This window comes from Theropithecus gelada, chromosome 6 (assembly GCF_003255815.1).
Source record: "Theropithecus gelada isolate Dixy chromosome 6, Tgel_1.0, whole genome shotgun sequence".
NCBI classification, from domain to species: domain Eukaryota; kingdom Metazoa; phylum Chordata; class Mammalia; order Primates; family Cercopithecidae; genus Theropithecus; species Theropithecus gelada.
The window spans coordinates 177,652,223-177,673,513 of NC_037673.1; the positions used below are offsets into that span (position 1 = coordinate 177,652,223).

The following is a 21,291-nucleotide window of genomic DNA, read 5'->3' on the forward strand; positions in this document are numbered from 1 at the left end:
AACAACCTAAAGGTCCATCGGCTGATGAATGAATGGAAAACTGGTGTAGCCATGAAATAGACTATTATTTGACAATAAGAAGAAATAAACTACTGATATGGGCTACAACATGGATAAAATTCTGAAAACATTATGCTAAGTGAAAGAGCCAGTCAGAAAGGACTTCATATTGTATGACTCTATTTATATAAAATATGCAGACCATGCAAATCTTTGGAGACAAAAGCAGATGGTGGTTGTCTGCAACTGGGGTAGGTGGAGAGACATGGAGAAGGATTGCAATCATGGCTAAGAGATGTGGGGTTGCTTTTCAGAGTGGTGAAAATGTTCTAGCATTGAATGTGGTGATGGTTACACAATGCTGTGAATATACTAACAGACACTGAGTTGTACATTTTAGATGGTTGAACTATCTGACATATGAATTCTCTCTCAGTGAAACTGTTTTTAAAATCCAATGGTAGGATCAAGATAATTTTCTCAACTCCCTATTTTGGATGTACATACTCTATCAGATCTGAATATTTCTGTGCCATTGCAGTATATTTTAAATGAAAGGGAGATGAAGGCAATGCCTAACTTTTCAAGTAGTTTGTAAATTAACCTAAAGCATCTGCATTTCAAAGAACAGTATGATGGCTTTTCTGTACAAGTTAACCTAGAACCTATGAAATGAATAGGAACAGCTTCTGTGTCCATTCACAAAAGTGAAGAAATAAGAAAACTTTCTGGAACATTCCATTAAACATTCTCCTCTGACTTAATCTGGCTTGCCTCACCAAGGCAATAAGGAAACTATCTAAAAATACTGTTTAACAGGAAAAAAGTCAATTTGCTGTGAGGAATGATGTATAATTCTCAACTTTCCCAAGAGAAAATATTATAAAAGGTATGCAATTATTTTTCAGAATGGCAGAATAAAAGCCAGAGTTTAAGAAATAAGTACGTTATAAAGGTAATAAAATGGTAATAATTAATTATAATGAAAATACAAAATCAATCTGTCCACTGAAATTAGTATCCTAAAAGAGTTTATATTATTCAACCAGCTACAGATTAACTATAGACATGTTAAATTCCATACATACTTGACTTCCTACTTGAAATAATTTCTTCTTTGAAGCCCGTGTCTCATCCAAATTAAGATGACAATGTGATGTATCTTCCAGTGGAGACTCTGACATACGAAATTTTTAAGGTGACTGGCCAGTTGTTCTTGAAGTTGCCTTAGAGTCACCTGATAAAATATTTTTGTTACTAATTTTATAAATTGCATTATTAAATTAATATTTAACTCTAATATGCATACTTTGGAAATTATTACCACACACATAGATTCACTTTCTTTTCCTCATTTGTACACATTCTCCTTTATTACTGAATTCATGAGGAACACAGAGGTGTTATCTTCCTGCCAAAGTGGTATTCTCTTACAAGACAGATTGATTCAGCCTGCTATTCATTCATCTCAGACCAACTCAACCTGAGTTCCTCACACCTTCAGTCGCCTGTTCAAATCCTTCCAACAGATTTCTCAGAATAAAAGTAAAATTCCAATGGCCTTCAAGGTCCTAGGTAACATGGCCTCTACTTCCCTCCCTGACCTCAGCTCCTACAACTCTGTCCCGTATTCACTTCATTCCCACTCTACGTGAACTCTGCCACCCCGCATTACTCTGAAAATGGGGATTCAATGTCAAACTCACAAATCACAGACCGCTACAAGTATCTTTGTACTGAACAAAGTTATATCCAAATGATAGTCATTGAGACTTAAAATGTAAATTATGAGCTAATTATTAATAAAAAATATTCAAGGTAAATTATAAATACCTACCAGTGGGAACATTAAATCAAATATTTTTTGCTAAAATTTACCACATTTATTCCAAATTGTGATTTTATAAGTAGATGTCTTTCAAATATTAAGTGGTCAGAAAAATAATGTGAGACTGACATATTTTCAGACTTAAGTCACATTAATATGAGTCAAAATAAAGTTATACTAACTAAAATACATAAAAGAGCCACTGAAGGAAAAGCACCACAAGACACAGCAACATACTTCAGTTCATCTGGGAAATCTAGAATTAAGTGTCAAAGTGGCTCATTTAATTGAATCTTAATTTCAAAATATTTATTTCAGGTACAAGCATTTCCATTTATCTGCTTCATTGTGGTCTTAAAATGTGGCAACATAAAGACATTAAATTTGTTATTTCAGCAGCATAAGATTACATAGCTTATGAACATTACTCTGTAGCTACTACAATTTCATAGGTGACAATGTCTTTACTCAAAGAAAGCATCTGTCAGCTCTACCTTTTATTTCCTGGAAACAAGGTATGTTTCCAAGCTGATACAGTAAACACATTTTTTAGTTTTTTATTAAAACAGCTTTGTTAAAATATGATTCCCACACTACATGTTTATCTGTTTTAACATACAGTTCAAAGATTTTTAGTAAATTTACTAGTCGTGCAACCATCCCTACAATCCAGCTTTAGAACATTTTCATCACTCCAGGACAATCCCTCATGCCCATCAGCAGTCACGACCCATTTCCAGCCCCAGCCCTACACAAACATTCATCTTCTTTCTGTCCCTATATATGTCTTTTCTGGATGTTTCATGAAACGGAATTATACAGTATGATAAATACACTTTCATCTATTTATTTTTATATTGAATTAGATTCAACATATAGCCACAATGAAATGTTTAAATTTTCTTTCTGGAAGGTTAAAAATATTTATCTTTCTTCATACTTACTTCTCCTCTGCTTCTTCTTTTACATACTGAAACAGTTTTTCTTTTATAGAATGATATTCATTCATTAATTTCTTATTTTTCTCTTCTAGAAGATCTTTCTTTCCACTCTCAAAACAGCCTCCCTGGATATTAATTACTATCTCTTTATCATTGCCTTCCTTATGAGCACCCTCTAGTTGTTGTTTAAGCAAGAGATTTTCACATTCTAGTTGATACAGTCTCTCCTCTACACAGTTGTGCTTTCCGGTGGATTGACTCATTTAGCTTCCTCATTTGGATGCACCTGCTCCATTTCCTTTATTCGATGCTGTGCTTGCCTCTGGTGCATCTGCACACTTTCTAAAGCCAATGTCTTTTCCCTGAGAGCATCTCTTGTCTCATGGAGCTTACCTTTTAAGGTATTTAACTTCATCCCAGCTTTAGAAAATTGTTCAGTAAGCAACTCATTTTTATCTTTTAGTTGAGAAATAGTAGAACTCATTTTTTTATGTACAGAAAAATTATGTGCTCTCTGTAAAACGAATTCTAGGCTTTTTGTTTCTACACTTTCATTGTGCTCATTCATAGCAGCAGCCAGTCTAGAATGGAGGAATTCAACTTCAGCTTCCAGTCTGTCTGTGCGGTGTTTTTCCTTCTCCAATTTTGAATTCAGCCTTGTATTCGCAGCTTTGAGGTCATTAAGCTGTTGCCAACACTGGGACTTTTTTTTTTTTGTTATTTTCTCATTGAGTCTTGCACTCTTTTCAAAGTTAGCATTTATTTCTCTAATACTTTTAATTTCCTGAATATATTCCTTTTCCTTTTTGAGACTGTCATTTTTTATTACATATAATTCCCATCTGAGTATGGCAATATCTCCCTTCAACATGCAATTTGTATATATCACATCCTTCTTTTTTCCATAACTTTGAAAATCCTAAATAAAACAAAAGAAATTTTCAGCTAGCACTCAATAAAATAACATCATGGTTATCTCTGAAGTGAAAGAACAACCTGTACATTCATGCAATTAAAAGTTGCTGTAAGTGGATATCCAACTGGAAAAAAAGTTGAAGCAAAACCTTGAACCTTACAGAGCATAAATTTCAAAAAGTTCAAAAATTTATTTGAAGTCAATGAATCCATAAAACTAAAAACACACACATACACACTGGAGAATTTTTAAGAATATCAGAATTGGAAAAGCCTTTCTCTGAATTACAACAAACTCAAAGCATAAAGTAAAATATTAACTAATTTGACTAAATTAAAATATTGGAAAAAGGAAATTGCATTTATACCCTGATACCTAACCCAGACACCACCCTATAGTAAAAGCTTTACCTCCACGTGTATTTGGACAGATAAAATTTCTCAAAGTTTTAAAAGTTCTGTTTCTGGCCGGGCATGGTGGCTCAAGCCTGTAATCCCAGCACTTTGGGAGGCCGAGACGGGCAGATCATGAGGTCAGGAGACCGAGACCATCCTGGCTAACACAGTGAAACCCCGTCTCTACTAAAAAAATACAAAAAACTAGCCGGGCGAGGTGGCGGGCGCCTGTAGTCCCAGCTACTCGGGAGGCTGAGGCAGGAGAATGGCGTAAACCCGGCAGGCGGAGCTTGCAGTGAGCTGGGATGGCGCCACTGTACTCCAGCCCGGGTGACAGAGCGAGACTCTGTCTCAAAAAAAAAAAAAAAAAAAAAAAAAAAGTTCTGTTTCCCTGATAATATTGTATTGTGATTTGAGTCAACATTTTTTTAGTCAGTTATAAGAATTTCATTTACTAAATCATAAATCTAGACATTGTACTAAGCACTTCTACAAACATACATTGATGAACTTATTTAGTTATCACAATTCTTAAAAAGAGAGGTTAAAAATATAAGCAAGCTGCAGGATTTTCCCAGGGCTTCTGACTCTACTTCTAGTTCTCCACCAGATCACAGTTACTTCTGTGGTGTAAATATATCAACACAAAAACAGAGAAACAAAAAGACACAGGCATAAAATGTGTCTTTTGTCTTTGTCACCTGGATTCTCCATGAAATAGCCAGATCGAGAGGATGTGACCTTGTGGGGCTTCAGAAACAGAAAAGAAGCTTTCCCTTTTCTGCACTAAGCTATTATTTTCCCCACTGCCTTTTATCCTTATTTTTTCATTTGGATCCTGGGATATAAAAAAAGTGAAGGTGCTCACTGAAACAGAGGAACCAAAGTTTACCACAACACAAGGAGCAGAGTGAAACTACTGAGTTGCTACTGCAGAATCCTGGAAAATGAGATGTTCCCCAAGTTTAGATTCAATTACCACAAAAGTTTATAGCTGGAAGATTTACAGTATAGTTGTATACTCTAGCACCATTATCTACTTGATGATGGAAGTAAAACCAAGAAATATTAAATAATTCACCCAAAGCTCCTACAGTGGCATTACCTAGCATTTCATGGCACCAAAAGGGAAGATACAATTAAATATTACTGAATTACATAAATTACCAGATAAATATATCAAATTAGTCAGATAAATTAAAAGTGTGACTTTGGCAAAGCAATTTAATGCCTCAGAGGATAGCGGGAGGCCTCATCTGCTTTCACTTTGAAAGAAGAAAATCTCTAGATTTTTGTCTATCTTTAGAATACAATGTACAGAACTCAGCTTTCTACTATAGAGTCAAATGATAAATTTTTGGCTAAGGAGTTATACTACTTATATGATAAAATTATACACATCAAAACTTACCATATTTTATTAAACAACATAATATAAAAGTGTGATTCATTGGGAGGCTGAGGCGGGTGGATCACGAGGTCAGGAGATCGAGACCATCCTGGCTAACACAGTGAAACCCCGTCTCTACTAAAAATACGATAAACTAGCTGGGTGCGGTGGTGGGCGCCTGTAGTCCCAGCTACTCGGGAGGCTGAGACAGAATGGCGTGAACCTGGGAGGCGGAGCTTGCAGTGAGCCGAGATCGCGCCACTGCACTCCAACCTGGGCGACAGAGTGAGACTCCGCCTCAAAAAAAAAAAAAAAAGGTGTGATTCAACAGAAACATTGGAGAATGGTGATTTTTTAAAAATATGCAAAAGTATTTGTTTCCAAAAATATTTAAAATGACCATGATGGAATTATAAATTTAAACAGTTTGAGTCAAACAAACTTACATGCATGAAAGCACATTAAACAGACATCTTTGGCTGATAATATTTGTTGCAACTCTCAAGCCTGGATACATTTTCAAGTCTCTTCTCAGTCATTGTTTCCCTCCCATTGTGTTACCATTTTATCATTTAAATAAATGTAATTCATCTTTAAATGAATACAGTAAGAAGAATCTAGCTAGGCCGGGCGCAGAGGCTCACACCTGTAATCCCAGCACTTTGGGAGGCTGAGGCGGGTGGATCACAAGGTCAGGAGATCGACACCATCCTGGCTAACACGGTGAAACCCTGTCTCTACTAAAAATACAAAAAATTCGCCGGGGGCGGAGGTGGGCGCCTGTGGTCCCAGCTACTGGGGAGGCTGAGGCAGGAGAATGGCGTTGGCCTGGGAGGCGGAGCTTGCAATGAGCCGAGATCGCGCCACTGCACTCCAGCCTGGGCGACAGAGCGAGACTCCGTCTCAAAAAAAAAAAAAAAAAAAAAAAAAAGAAGAAGAGGAATCTAGACCTTATTTCTTTAGCAATTTTCTTTATGTTTAGCTGATTCAGAAGGTCACATGGTATATGGCTAAATTATTTTCCCAGGCCATGTGCTACTTGGAAGACTGATAGTGAGACTTAGGTTGACTAATGAACAAATATTATGAGAATGTTTTCCAGAACTGTCATTTAGATAGCAGCACTAATCTACTTTGACACATAATTACACATTTAGATAACCCCACTGTAACTAAACACATGAGATTTTCTTGAGTAGAAAACCAGAATGAATCAGATAATTTATAAAAAGAGAAGTAGCAAGTGAACCTTTCTTTTTATAGTTGAACTGTCTTTCTTCAAAGCCAGGAACTCTGCTTGTAACATGCCCACCTCATTCTTAAGCCTTTGCATATCTTGCTGTAAGTCTTCTAGATGTGCTTTTGGTGTTCTGTCACTACGGAGTGGAGAATAACTCACATTTTCTCATTCGAGTTTCATGCTTTTATAGCTATTAGCAGTGGGACTATCATATGTGGTTCCCTGAAACACACTTGCCAGTCATCTTCTAAGCTTTAGAAGAGCTTCTAAGTTCCATATGGCTTGTGGAACAAGCGCTGTATTGGATTTTTGCTTTTGTAAGTGTCTGTAACAGCAGAAATACTGTGGCTTTTTATCTGTATCACATGCCTCATTTCTTTGGAGTGAGAAAACCACAAATCAAAAAGACTTTTTGGATCTCTAGACTGAGGCCAATGTCTAATTTCCAATTAGTGGTATTTTGGTTTGTATTTTTTGTCATTTGCATATCAAACTCTTGATCTCTTTCATTTCAACCATAACTACTGGGTTCCTTAATTTTTCAATTTCTGTATCATTACAACAATTCTCTTCATCTCTGAGAAACAGGTTACATGTCTGGTTTGTTATAATTTTTACAGTCTGATTTATTTTCATTTGTGTAAAGCTTAGAAGATGACTGACAGGTGTGTTTTAGGGACCCAGAGTATAAATGCAATGAAAAGACATGTTTGTGATGGGCTCCTTCTGTTTAGGCAATGCCTGGAATACTACAGAGTTAGACACTCCAAGATGCATCTGCTTCCTTGCAGTCAGGGATATGATTCATCAGATTAGAGGGCACTCCCTTTAACTTTGTCCCTCTCCAGAGTTGCTATGTAAGAGCTATTCCTCAGGACACACAGTAATTTTGGATTTTTCAAAACTTTCACCAATCTTCAGTTGAACTTCCTTGTAATGAATTTTAAAAGAAGTCTTGAATATACAGATAATACCCTCTTTATCACAATTCTTACTCAGTTCTGGTTCTTGAGCCTTTTTTTTTTTTTGGCAGGTGCAAAAGTGGAAAATTAATTTGCTTGTTTTGTTTCTCAGATGTCTTTTCTGTTAGGGTGCATGTTTTAAAATTAACTTTATTCTGAATTAAGTATGAACAAAAAATAGAAAATAATTAAAATTTAACTGTAAAACTTAATCTATGTTTTGCTACCCCTAAGTTACTGGATTATAACTAAGAAGTAAAACATAATTTGCCTTGGCTTAACATAGGAGAAAAACATGAACCAGCAAGCTTAATTCTCACTGTTAGTTTGGACTAAACTTAATTCATTATGAAATCTTCCAGAAATGGGTTCACAGATGATATATATGTAGTATTCTAAAAGCTTTCTCTCTTAAAAGGATTTTGACCTCAGCATACCATAGTGAACCCCTACAGTAAATTCATATTTCTGAAGATTAACCAGAGAGTAGGCAAATGCTAAATTATTAGAAACCAAAATAAACACCAATCAGAAAGAGAAGAAAATTTTTAGATTCTACTTCAAATGCTATACTGTAATATGTGTGTTATCTGGATAGATTATTTCTTATATTCAGTTCTAATATATTCTAAGTTCCACTAGTGACAGTGGAATAAAAGATTTTAATAACATTTACTATTTATGTTAAAATAAGAAAGTTATTGTTTGTACCCCGACACCAAAGTCCCATTCTGGAAGTCGTAATTCTCTTAACAGGCAGTTGGGTTGATTGTATGACCCCATCCTCTCCCTGAACATAGACACTGAAGGCAACCAGAGACCAAAAAAAACAGAAGTTTTTAACCTCAGCACTGGTGACCGGCAACATAAAACTGCAAAGTTTGAACCACTGGGAATGATGCCTCCTTTAACAGGAGTAGAACTCAGTGGCCATCACTGTCCAATTGTTCATAATCTCTCTAGCTTAGTAATACAACTCCATTTTTGATGTTACTTTCTTTATCGTGAGGAAGGTTATAAAAATAAAAGAGCAAGGAGACTTCTGGAAATTTCTGGCCTCAAGTCCAAGGGTACAGATAGCTATGAGTTACTACAGACTGTAAGAATATTTTAAATTTTATAACTGGCTAAAATGTTTTAAAATTAAATATGAAATTACGATCTGTTGGATTCTAAAAGGATAGTTTAAAAGGTCACTTCATTTGGACTATGCTATGTTATTAAAGAAAAACCAACTAACCAACCAATAGCAAACCAGGAATTTAAATTGCTACATACCTGTGGCTGTTTACTTTCACTTCTTTCAAGCATTTCTTGGTTTTCCTCTGAAGCCACTTTTAAGTCGTGTTCTGCTGACAAATCCATATGTTGAGTTAAGATGAATGACTTAGAACAGTTAAAGACTATAATCTTTATAAAAATGGATATAAAACAACATATACTTTTATTTCATAAATGGAGAGTTTAAATGAAGCTTAATGTTTACTGGAATATTTATATTTTTAAGAAATACTTCTAATTATCTAAAACTTCACCAAACCACTTGGGGAGACACTAGATATCAGCAGGTTCAAGCCATGCAAAAGTCTCAGGGTCACCCACAAATTATTCCACCCAACATAAATAAACAAAACTGCTGGAAACAAAGCAAAATTTAAAAATACAGTAAAAACATATAAAGTAATACTTTATTCTCTACTTCATAATAGTATCTTTTCAACAACATGCTAAGTGAGTTATTTACTAATAATTTGCAAAATTTTGTTACCATTATACCTTTATTAGTGTATATCCTGATTTTTACATTTGAAATGTTTTCCTCTACTATTCTGACAAATTTATTTCGTGTTTTAAGACTCTGAATGTAGGCTGGGCACAGTAGCTCACACCTGTAATCCCAGCACTATGGAAGGCCTAGGAGGGAGACCTGCTCGAAGCCAGGAGTTTAAGAGCAGTCTGGAGACCACATTGAAACCCGGACTCCACAGAAACTCTGCCGGGCATGGCGGTGTGTGCCTGTAGTCCCAGCTACTTAAGAGGCTGAGGCGAGAGGATCCCTTAAGACCGGGAGTTTGAGTTTGCAGTTAGTCTCGATCATGCCATTGCACTCCATCCTGGGTGACAGAGTAAGAACTTGTTTCCAAAAACGGAAAAAGAAAAAAGAAAAAAAGGCTCAGAATGCTATGTGAAGTCCTCCTTGAATCCGGCTATCTTTCTGCACATATACAGGTGTCTCCTTCCTTGGGGACCTCTTAGTACTTTGTCGCTTTCTAGTGTCACTCTGCCATCTGAACTGTGCATCATGTCTTTCCATGTCTATCCCCCTTGCTGCTAGACTGAAGGAATCTTCTTATAAACAGTCTTTATTTTACTAAATGTTTATGGAGTTCTTGCTAAGTGGTAAGCACTGGGGTTTAAAGAATGGGAATAAGAGTCATCGGGGATGGCCTTTCTAGAGATCGTGCCTGAGCTGAGACTTAGACAGTGAGGTTCACCAGATTAAAGCAGGCAGAGGGCAGGAAAGGTAGCGCATGCCAGGCAGTGGCAAGAGAGGGAGAGAAGCCTCCCAGAGCGTATTTGTCTACATGAGAGATGGTGACTGGGGCATTACCAGCAGCTCAGTAATGCCAGAAAAAAGGGCAGAGAGAGAAGGGGCTGCAGATGGAGATTTGGGCAGAAGCCAGTTTCTGAAAGCCTTATATAAACCAACTATTATTGTCATTTCTTAAATTTTTTTAGAAAGCAAAACAAATTTAAAAAGCATAATTCCAAGAAAAAGACGTACATTTTATTTTATCTTATCTTATTTGACTTGATTTTTATCAGAGATGGGGTCTCACTCTGCCACCCAGGCTACAGTGTAATGTTGCTATCATAGCTAACTGCAGCCTCAAACTTCTAGGCTCAAGCAGTTCTCCTGCTTCAGCCTCCCAAGTAGCTGGGATTACAGGTGCAGAACACCACACCCAGCTACATTAAAAAAAAAAACAGACATGGGGTCTCGCTATGTTGCCCAGGCTGCTGGACCTTCTGGCCTCAAGGGATCTTTCTATCTCAGCCTCCAACACTATTGGGATTACAGGCAGGAGCCACCATCCCCAGCAACACCAATATTTTCAAATGAATAAAGTGGAGCTCCATCATTTTATTTTATCATGGATGGGTGAAAACCTTGTAATAAGGCTTGTATACTCCGTGGATTTGTGACAAGGAAACTATAGCATTAACTGCGGCTGAAGCTTCCCTTGTCTCCCAGTCTCTTTACATGGTTAAGAGTAGAGTAGCTGAGACTACAGGTGCCTGCCACCGCGCCCGGCTAATTTTTTGTATTTTTAGTAGAGACGGGGTTTCACCGTGTTAGCCAGGATGGTCTCCATCTCCTGACCTCGTGATCTGCCCACCTCAGCCTCCCAAAGTGCTGGGATTACAGGTGTGAGCCACCGCGCCCGGCCAGTGTCTTACCTTTTGCACCTTCCTCTTTTTACAAATTTGCAGGCTTCATAGCTGTTGTTTCTGTCAAACATGCAAGCTTGTTAGATATTCCTTCTGCAAAACATCATCCCTCTGCCTTCTTGCCTGACAAAGTTTCACTCACTCTGCATGCTTCCCCTAAATCCTATCCATTTTTCAGAAGCTTGTGCTCATCACCACACATTTAAAGGTGGATGTCATCTCATGAACATAATAAATACCTAGTCAGTAATACCTATATGCTCCCAGGTGACATCTATTCTCCACTGATCCTCTACATAAGGGGTCAGCACACTACAGACCACAGGCCAAATCCTGCCTACCATGTTTTATCTTAATAAAGTTTTAGGAGAGTACAGTCGGGCCTGCTCACTGACATGCTACCTATGACTGCTTTCACACTACAATGGCAGGGTTGAGTAGCTACAACAGAGACCACATGGCCTTCAGCTGCTTAAATCATTCTTGAAAAGAGAGAGTAAGAGAGAGAGAGAGACAGACCACATGGGCTAAAATATTTCCTAAAAAGAAAAAGCCTGCCAATCCCTGCTTTATACCCTGAACAGAGTGCCCTAAATCTCAAATCTAATCTAATGCCTCCCCTACTCATGATTTTCCAGTGAATTTCTAGAGCAAACACTGCTGGCTCCCTATCCAGGAGCAGTTCCTTATTGTTGCTTGCTGGAGAAACACAAATCTATTTGGATATTTATTATCCCAATACCCCTCCCCAGCTTCAAAAGAGAAATGATTATTCTAAGCTAATCACATTTGCTTTCCCAGTGCCTGGTTTAGGAATGAGCATGTGGCGTGACCCAGCCAATAAAATATTACAAAAAGGGCCGGGCATGGTGGCTCATGCCTGTAATCCCAGCACTTTGGGAGGCCAAGGTGGGCAGATCATGACTTCAAGAGATCAAGACCATCCTGGCCAACATGGTGAAACCCTGTCTCTGTTAAGAATACAAAAATTAGGCCGGGCGTGGTGGCTCAAGCCTGTAATCCCAGCACTTTGGGAGGCGGAGACCGGTGCATCACGAGGTCAGGAGATCGAGACCATCCTGGCTAACACGGTGAAACCCCGTCTCTACTAAAAAAAAAATACAGGCTGAGGCAGGAGAATGGCGTGAACCCGTGAAGTGGAGCTTGCAGTGAGCTGAGATCCGGCCACTGCACTCCAGCCTGGGCGACAGAGCGAGACTCCCTCTCAAAAAAAAAAAAAAAAAAACAAAAAAAAAATACAAAAAACTAGCTGGGCGAGGTGGCGGGCGCCTGTAGTCCCAGCTACTCGGGAGGCTGAGGCAGGAGAATGGCGGGAACCCGGGAGGCGGAGCTTGCAATGAGCTGAGATCTGGCCACTGCACTCCAGCCTGGGCGACAGAGCGAGACTCCGTCTCAAAAAAAAAAAAAAAAAAGAGGAATACAAAAATTAGCTGGGTGTGGTGGCAGGCGCCTGTAGTCCCAGCTACTTGGGAGGTTGAGGCAGGAGAATCACTTGAACCTGGGAGGTGGAGGGTGCAGTGGGCCAAGATCATGCCACTGCACTCCAGCCTGGTGAGAGACCAAGACTCTGTCTCAAAAAAAAAAAAAAAAAAAAATTACAAAAAGTCCCCTGCATACTTCTGAGTTTTCTCCCAATTTAAGAGACACATGTGAAGAAAAGCAGCCCTTCCAGCTTTAGATACTATCTTGTGAGAACATGATGTTTGGAGCTGTTGCTAAGTAGCCAACCATGAAAGGAGAAATGAACAAGATACTGCCAACATCATAGCTGAAAGAGGAACAAGTGGGATCCAATTATATCACTGGACAACCAAACGAAGTCTGGTTCTTATGGTTTTGGCCACTGTTAGCTAGGTCTTCTAGTATTTGCAGCCAAAAGCATTCTACCTGAGAAGTTTCCCCTGGCCTACAGGATAAGATCTACTCATTTCTATACTATTAAAAGTCTTTTATTGAACTTGTTTCTAGACACAGGTAAAACAACAACAACAACAAAATCTTTGCAAAGCTTGCCTTCACCGGCACATGCTGCACATAATAAATACATAATAAATAATAACTATAAGCTATTTTCACCTCATCACCGACCACTCCCATATAATTTTTTTTGCACTAGTAAATTTGAACTGCTCATAAACTCTACAAAGTTCACTCAGGTATCCTACGTTTTAAAATTGCTCCTCCTTTTTTAAAAACTTTCATTCTTCATGGCTGCTGCTTCTGTCAAACATGCAACTTGTTACATATTCCTTCTGCCAAGCATCATCCCTCTGCCTCCTTATTGGCAAAGTTCCACTCACTCTGCATGCTTACCCTAAATTCAACCCAGATTTTAGAAGCTTGCATTCATCACCACAAATCTAAAAGTGCCTGGCACATACTGAACATAATACATACATAATAAATTATAACAATAAACTCCCAGATGACATTGGGCACATAGTAAGCACTACATAAGGTAGTAAATAAATGACAATGGTATTCACAATCTCCTAACTGTATTTTTAAAATGGATTTTGTAACATTGGAAAAATGCTTAGTCCACAAAAGACACATGATAGTTATTTTTTAAGTGGAAAAGCGTATGAATGAATTAAAATATTTTTTCTTAAAAATTCTGGTAAAAAAACACAAAAATTAAATAGTTATCTGTATTCTATTATGAGTACCTTAAAGACAAAAACTATTCAATTCCATCTTATCTGCTGCGATTTGCCAAACCTAACTTATAGAAGTGGTTTGATAAATATGTACTAAATTAATGGTGTCTTTACACAGTTCAGATTGTACAATGCATTTGGTGTTATATTTTTGTTATTGTGAACCATTTTTATAATTTTATTTTTTTGAGCCTAGAGTTTGGCTACTGTAATATTTATTATGATCATCTTTTGCCTAATGGTAACAGAGTTTTTTTTTTTTTTTCTTTTTTTTTTTTTGAGATGGAGTCTTGAGTCTTGCTCTGTCACCCAGGCTGGAGTGCAGTGGCACAATCTTGGCTCACTACAATCTCCACCTCCTGGGTTCAAGCAATTCTCTTGGCTTAGCCTCCCAAGTAGTTGGGATTACAGGTGCTTGTCCCCGTGCCTGGCTAATTTTTGTATTTTTAGTAGACATGGGGTTTCACCATGTTGTGGTTAGGCTGGTCTCAAACTCCTGATCTCAAGTGATCTGCCTGCCTCAGCCTCCCAAAGTGCTGGGATTACAAGCATGAGCCACTGCGCCCAGCCTGGTAACAGAGTATCTTGTTCCAACAAAATTAATATTTTAATTGTTCAGCACATTTTTAAAAATAGCTTGTTCTAAGAAGTGAATATACCTCATGAGGTTCCAACTTGTGGAGAATGAGGAAAAAAATAGACCTTGTTTGTATAAGCATACGTAGCATAACTTCTGCTTCTTGTAAAGGAGTTACTTTCCCATCTTCTGCATTCAGTAGGTATCTTCAAAAATAATCTCCTATTTGTATGGGTGCACACTGGCTCAGTTTTATGGTTCTTATTTCCATTTGTTTACGGTATCAGAAAGGGATTGTTGAGCTCCCAGTTCTGAAGAGAGTTACTTTCTTAGTGACACAGACTCCTGTGTAATACAGTTGACCCTCAAACAACAGAGTTTGAACTGCAGGGGCCCACTGAGATGCAGATTTTCCTTCTGCCTCTGCAACCCAGAGACAGCAAAACCAACCTTTTTTCTTCTTCCTCAGCCTAATCAACCTGAAGATGATGAAGATGAAGATCTTTGGGAGGATTCACTTCTGCTTTACGAATAGTAAGTGCATTTTTTCCTTTTCTATGATTTTCTTTATAACAGCTTCATTTCTCTAGCTTACTTTATTGTACAAACATAGTATCTAATAATGCAGCACATACCACATATGCGTTCATGGACTGTTTATGTTATCAGTAAGGCTGCCAGTCAATGGTAGGCTATTAGTTAAGTTTGGAAGGAGTCAAAGTTATACTCAGATTTTCAACTGCACAGGGATCAGAGCCACTAACCACCTTATTATTCAAGAATCAACTATAATTAATATTTATTTACTAAATACAAACCATTTATTATAAAAATTAAATAGAAGATCCATTTGCATCACAAGTCCAATTTGTAATAATGTGATTATAGAGGAAAATAAAACATACTAACTTAAAAATCTAATTTCTTATTTATATTTACACAAAAATATCATGTAGAATTTCAGGGAACGTAAGTAGGTAAATGCATGGTTTTCAGACAATACTGCGAGATTATGAATTAGCTACAACTAACTTGTTAATTCTGAATTCTAAACTAAAGAAATTAAATTTAAAAATTAATTTATATACATATATATTTAAAACTGCTCTTTTATGATTAAAACTATATAATCTTACTTTTTTTTTTTTGGAGATGGATTCTTGGCTCTTTTATCCAGGTTGGAGTGCAGTGGTGCGATCTCAGCTCACTGCAACCTCCACCTCCCAGGTTCAAGTGATTCTCCTGCCTCAGCCTCCTGAGTAGCTGGGATTACAGGTGCCTGCCACCACGCCTGGCTAATTTTTGTATTTTTAATAGAGACGGGTTTTGCCATGTTAGCCAGGCTGGTCTCAAACTCCTGACCTCAGGTGATCCACCTGCCTTGGCCTCCCAAAGTGCTAGGATTACAGGCGTGACCCATTGTGCCTGGCCTATAATCTTACTTTTTAAAATCAATAAGACCACCAAGAGAAATGAGAAATTTACTATAAGAAATCTTACCTTGACTGTCGTTTTGAAGATCATTTTAAAGTATCTTATTTTTATGTTCCAAAATTTGTTGTTGGATGCTATGCATAATAAATGTAATAAATAAAATTACTATTTTAATAGTGATATGAAAAATATTTACCAAATATATTAAATTCTTAAAGCATTTCAGACAATATCAGAGCTAATATCAGAACTCTAATGTCCTATACACTTTAAAATTTTAAGCTCTATAAACTTACTAAGCTTCTGATTAAAGAAGAAAAACACGAAGTACTCATAAACTGAGAGAAGCGTAGCTCAGTAAATTAATTCTAGTTAGCTTAACATCCTGGAAAGTGTCCTGCACTCAGAGTAAGTCCTCACTCTGTAACCCATAGGTATTTTGTTTTTAGACCAGTTGCTTCTCTTAGGCTTCATGGCTTTTTCAAAAAAAAAAAAAGGATTTTACTACCTTACTTCACTAGGTTGTTAGGAGAATATAATGAGATAACATGTTTAAATATTCAGAGAAATAGTAAAGCAATGGAATAATTTATTCTTGAACTGTATTGCTGAAACAATTTTGGAATCTCAAAACCTGATGGGCGTTTTTTCATAGGTTCTAATATTTGAATGTCACAGTTTTCAGAAAATGTTACTAAGTGCTAATTTTGGTTATCAGTTCTATTCATTGTGGCTTGTAGTTCAGGGCATTTTAGCTAATTCATAACTTGTAACTAAATTTATATATAAATATATTATTATCTCATTAAAATAGATTACCTAATTGTTCACTATTCCTGAGCTCATCAATCACACCAAGGGCAGAAAACTCATAAATGTCAAAACCTGACTTGGACAACTACCATTCCTTCTCTACTTCCTCAAACTCAGAGCCAGCAGGTCTCTGAGTTAGAGACCTGCATCTTCTTGGTCCTCTCCAACTGACATACAAGACAAAACCTGGCTTGTCTTGTTTTTTGGTTCCACGAAAGAGATGCACGTTAACGTTTCCTCATTTCCAAGTCATGGACTAACAACATATTTGCATGTAACATCCCATACTCAGCGCTGTTCTCATTTCACAGATCACCTTACGTGAATACTTTTATAATAACAGTAACAATTTCAATATTGGATGTCTCCTGTTTTGGTCTGACTTGCACTGTTTCCTTGGAGCTAGTTAACAAATAGTCAAATGACCTTCTTGGGACTGTGCAACATGTGGAATGTTTTCTGAATCTGTGTGCCATCCTCAGGCAGCAGCCATGCTTATCTGCTCTGTATTGATCCAGTCTTAGAATATGTGCTGCTGAAACAAGTATAAAGCCCTGTTTTATACATGGACACTCATGAGTCATGGATGAGCTTAGCTCTGTTAAATCCAAATTACCTACTTTAGATACAGAGAATTCTATTGAATGACTTCCTGTGAGGTAGAATTTTAAAATATTTAAAAAACTTGAAGTAGAGATGCAAGTAGCCTGAGAGATTTTCATTATTATGGAAACACATTACTTGAGGGGCCAACTGCAAGTTGGTGCCCACGACTCTATTGAAGGATAATGTGGAGCCTTCTGCTATCTAACAAAAGCTGCCACACCGGACAGAAAAAAACCTCAAGGTACAGATGTGATAACAAAAGGGAAAGGGAGCTCTGATCTCTTCCTGCAACATTATTTGAACGTCCCTGACTGCTGAGAACAAGCCCAACTGAATTTGCTAGAGAAAAGATGAACACAGGTCTCAAAGGATAACTTACCATCAAGGTCTAGGCTCAGCCTAGCTAAGAGGTGGGCAAGAAATAAGGTTTTTAGTGTTACGGCAGGGGTCGCTTTACTTACTCTGTGTGTGGATAAAGCCAGGAGGCCTTGCTGGCGGAGCAGCGTGCTGGGAACAATGGCTGAACATATGTACAGGAACTAAAAAACACAGTGGCTGTGAGCTTTGCGTGTGAGTCACACGAAGAGTGAGGGATCTGAGTCAGTAAAGGCATCACAAGCCACGCGCGGTGGCTCACGCCTGTAATCCCAGCACTTTGGGAGGCCGAGGCGGGCGGATTACAAGGTCAGGAGATCGAGACCATCCTGGCAAACACGGTGAAACCCCGTCTCTACTAAAAATACAAAAAAATTAGCCAGGTGTTGTGGTGGGCACCTGTAGTCCCAGCCACTCAGGAGGCTGAGACAGAATAGTGTGAACCCAGGAGGCGGAGTTTACAGTGAGCAGAGATCACGCCACTGCACTCCAGCCTGGGCAATAGAGCGAGACTCTGTCTCCAAAAAAAAAAAAAAAAAAACAGTAAAGGCATCACTGTAGCTGTGAACTGTGTGTGAGTCACCACAAAGACTGAGGGATTTGAGTCAATAAAGGGAACACCACAGCTGTGAACTGTGTGTGAGTCACCACGAAGAGTGAGGGGTCTGAATCAGTAAAACCATCCTGGTGGCAAAAGTCAATCATTACCAGATTGCAGGACCAGTTACCATGGCAGCAATACAGCAAGTGAATCAATGAAACCACAGAATGTTTAGAATGGCCTTTCTCCCCCAATCTTCTGACTTGTAAAGCAAGATTGTCTTCCTTGGACTTAGGGAACCCCTTAGCTTTTTGAAAAATTCAAAGGATGAAGGCATAGGAGATAGCCCCAGGGGACAATGCAAGACTTTCTGCTAAACTGGGCATTTCAAGACCCAATAACTAATTAGAAAAGCCAGGCCAGGCATGGTGGCTAGCAGTTTGGGAGGCTGAGGCAGGAGAATCTGTTGAGCTCAGGAATGTGGGCAACATAGTGAGACCTTGTTTAAAAAAAAAAAAAAAGAAAAGTAAAAGATGTGACACTATTTATATCTCACATGTAAGGTTATACTTGGAATAAAATGAACACTGAGATCCCTAAGGATAAAGGTCTTTAAAAGTCCTGAAAGAATCTTACACTCATTGCTACTTCTAACTAGTCTAGCTTTCTGTTTGATTTCTGGCTAAAAAGTGGACTAATTATCAACAGCATGTACATTTACCTGGTTCTTTACTAAAAATTCCACCATTTGCTGTCTCTTACAAATTATAGCACGCAAAAGTGGTGTATTTCCTTCCTGTAAGAAAGCAAAAACAATTTATAATCCACAAAATTACATATTTCTCAACTGAACTAAAAATCTCCTATAAGATGCTATGAATTTAAACATACAATATAGAAAGAAAGTAAATGCAAAGCAGTCCCTTCCTTTTCACTCCTCTGTGCTTTACCACACACTGCCTTGCAAACACCCCTCCTCTGCCTCCCCACGTTAACTTACATCATCTCCAAACCTGACTTTATTTACAAGTCCCCAAAATCCTTGATTCTATCACAGCTTTTAGCATAATATGTTGTAATTATTTCACTGTTTCCCACTGAAACCAAGAGTTTCTTGAGGGCAAGAGCTGTGTCTTTTTTCTTTATAACCCTAAAACCTAATACATAGTAGCAAATGCTTTAGGTTTTTAAAATAAATTAATGATGTAAATTATTATCTTTAGAGCAGTGTTTCTTAAACTATGTACCAAAGAATATTTGTTTTACCAGAAGAACTGTATCCCAACAGAAAGATGAGATGATCATCTGCATTTGAGAAGTATTACAAAACTGTACTATATGGCCAACAATCAAGAAATCCCTTCAACTTTGCCTAATCCCAATTTGACAATACTTTTGTGACAAATATTAACATTTTAGGAACTAGAGTTTCAGGGAGACAGTTGCCAGAACTTCCCCATTCAGGTGGAGGTTTCCTCTGGGTGGTACAAACTTGCTTGATTTACATCTATCAATGGTGTCAGGATCCCAGATCCCAATGTCAGGCATTCCTGATTCAAATGGGTCACTAAGGAAATGAGCTCTGAATTAAGAGACTGGCTTCAAATGCACTTATTTTCATTATTATTAAATAGTCCATGGGATTTCTCCTAATACAAGAGGATAGATTTTTATCTTAACTGTTAGAAAGCTCAGTATATTCTGTGTAAGAGAGACAGGTTAAAAATGTTTGAAAACAAATATTTAAAAAGCAAAGCTCAGTAAGAAATTTTATTGTCAATTATAATGATAATCCTGGGATGCTAATGCAACTTTACTTTTTAAATCCATTTGTATTGGTTTCCATTTAAATTGCTATTTAACATTTTTTTACTTTAGGCAAAATATAAATCGGAAATGAAATTACAATGGATTATCAATAAAAATTTTAATATTGATGTATATGGCTTATTTCTAGCATAATAAAAGCCAATAAGTCACTTGCATTTTTAAGGGACATTGCTGAGAAGAATGATATAGTGTCTGCAATATTCATAAACCAGCCAACTCTCACCAGGAATAACCTAAAACGGCTTCTAGGCATTCTCACAAGCAGATGACTATTCGTGGCATATATATTTAAAAAAAGAGTTAAAAAAAACTTTTGAATTCTAAAATTCCACCCCACAATTGAGGGATTTATAAACTATAGACTATATAACCAATATACACCATCTTGAAAATCTTGAAATCTTTATGAAAATATAATATAAAACAGAAGCAGTAAACTCAAATACTTATAAGGATGGAGGAGGTTACCTAGGTAAGTGAAGTCCTCAGGTGGGCACAGTGGCAAACTGGAGAATATGTGCCTCCTACACAGGGCAACCTCTGCACAGCAGACCAAGTGATGGGGTTTGGGGGACACCAGATTTGATTCTTGAGACAAGCCTGAGGTCCAGATTCCTGCACGAGTCTGCTAAATTTTACATGTTGACTCAATTTAAAGAGGCAAATAAACAAATCTATGTGCCACATTTAGTTAGACTATAGCCTTTGTGTATTTATATTTTCTATGAATGTGTTACTAAATGACTTTGTATAAACCAAGTATTTGCGTGTGAAACTTTTTCTTTCTCTAGTATCATATGTTTTATATAAAAATCAGCCCGATATATATATATATATATAAATAAAAGTTGCTGTTAAGACTCATAACACCCACCTTAAGAATTTTCCCAAAATTTATTCATTTGAAATCTGTTTGTATACCATTTTCCCAGACTGTTAACCAAATAGATAATTAGTTCATAAGACTGCTGAAACGAACTTATTAAAAGAATTCCTGGCCGGGCGCGGTGGCTCACGCCTGTAATCCCAGCACTTTGGGAGGCCGAGATGGGCGGATCACGAGGTCAGGAGATCGAGACCATCCTGACTAACACGGTGAAACCCCGTCTCTACTAAAAAAAAAATACAAAAAATTAGCCGGGCGCAGTGGCGGGCGCCTGTAGTCCCAGCCACACGGGAGGCTGAGGCAGGAGAATGGCGTGAACCCGGGGAGGCGGAGCTTGCAGTGAGTGGAGATCGCGCCACTGCACTCCAGCCTGGGAGACAGAGCGAGACTCCGTCTCAAAAAAAAAAAAAAAAAAAAAAAAAA

At 37.7% G+C, this 21,291-nt stretch overlaps 1 non-coding gene and 1 pseudogene across 1 annotated transcript; both read right to left on the bottom strand.

Moving 5' to 3' along the window:
- The window catches only part of LOC112627128, a 75,214-nt pseudogene that overhangs the window by 47,827 nt on the left and 6,096 nt on the right, over positions 1–21,291 (bottom strand).
- On the bottom strand, positions 17,072–17,174 carry LOC112627216. Its single transcript, XR_003120072.1, has one exon. It is a non-coding gene; the product is annotated as a U6 spliceosomal RNA (small nuclear RNA).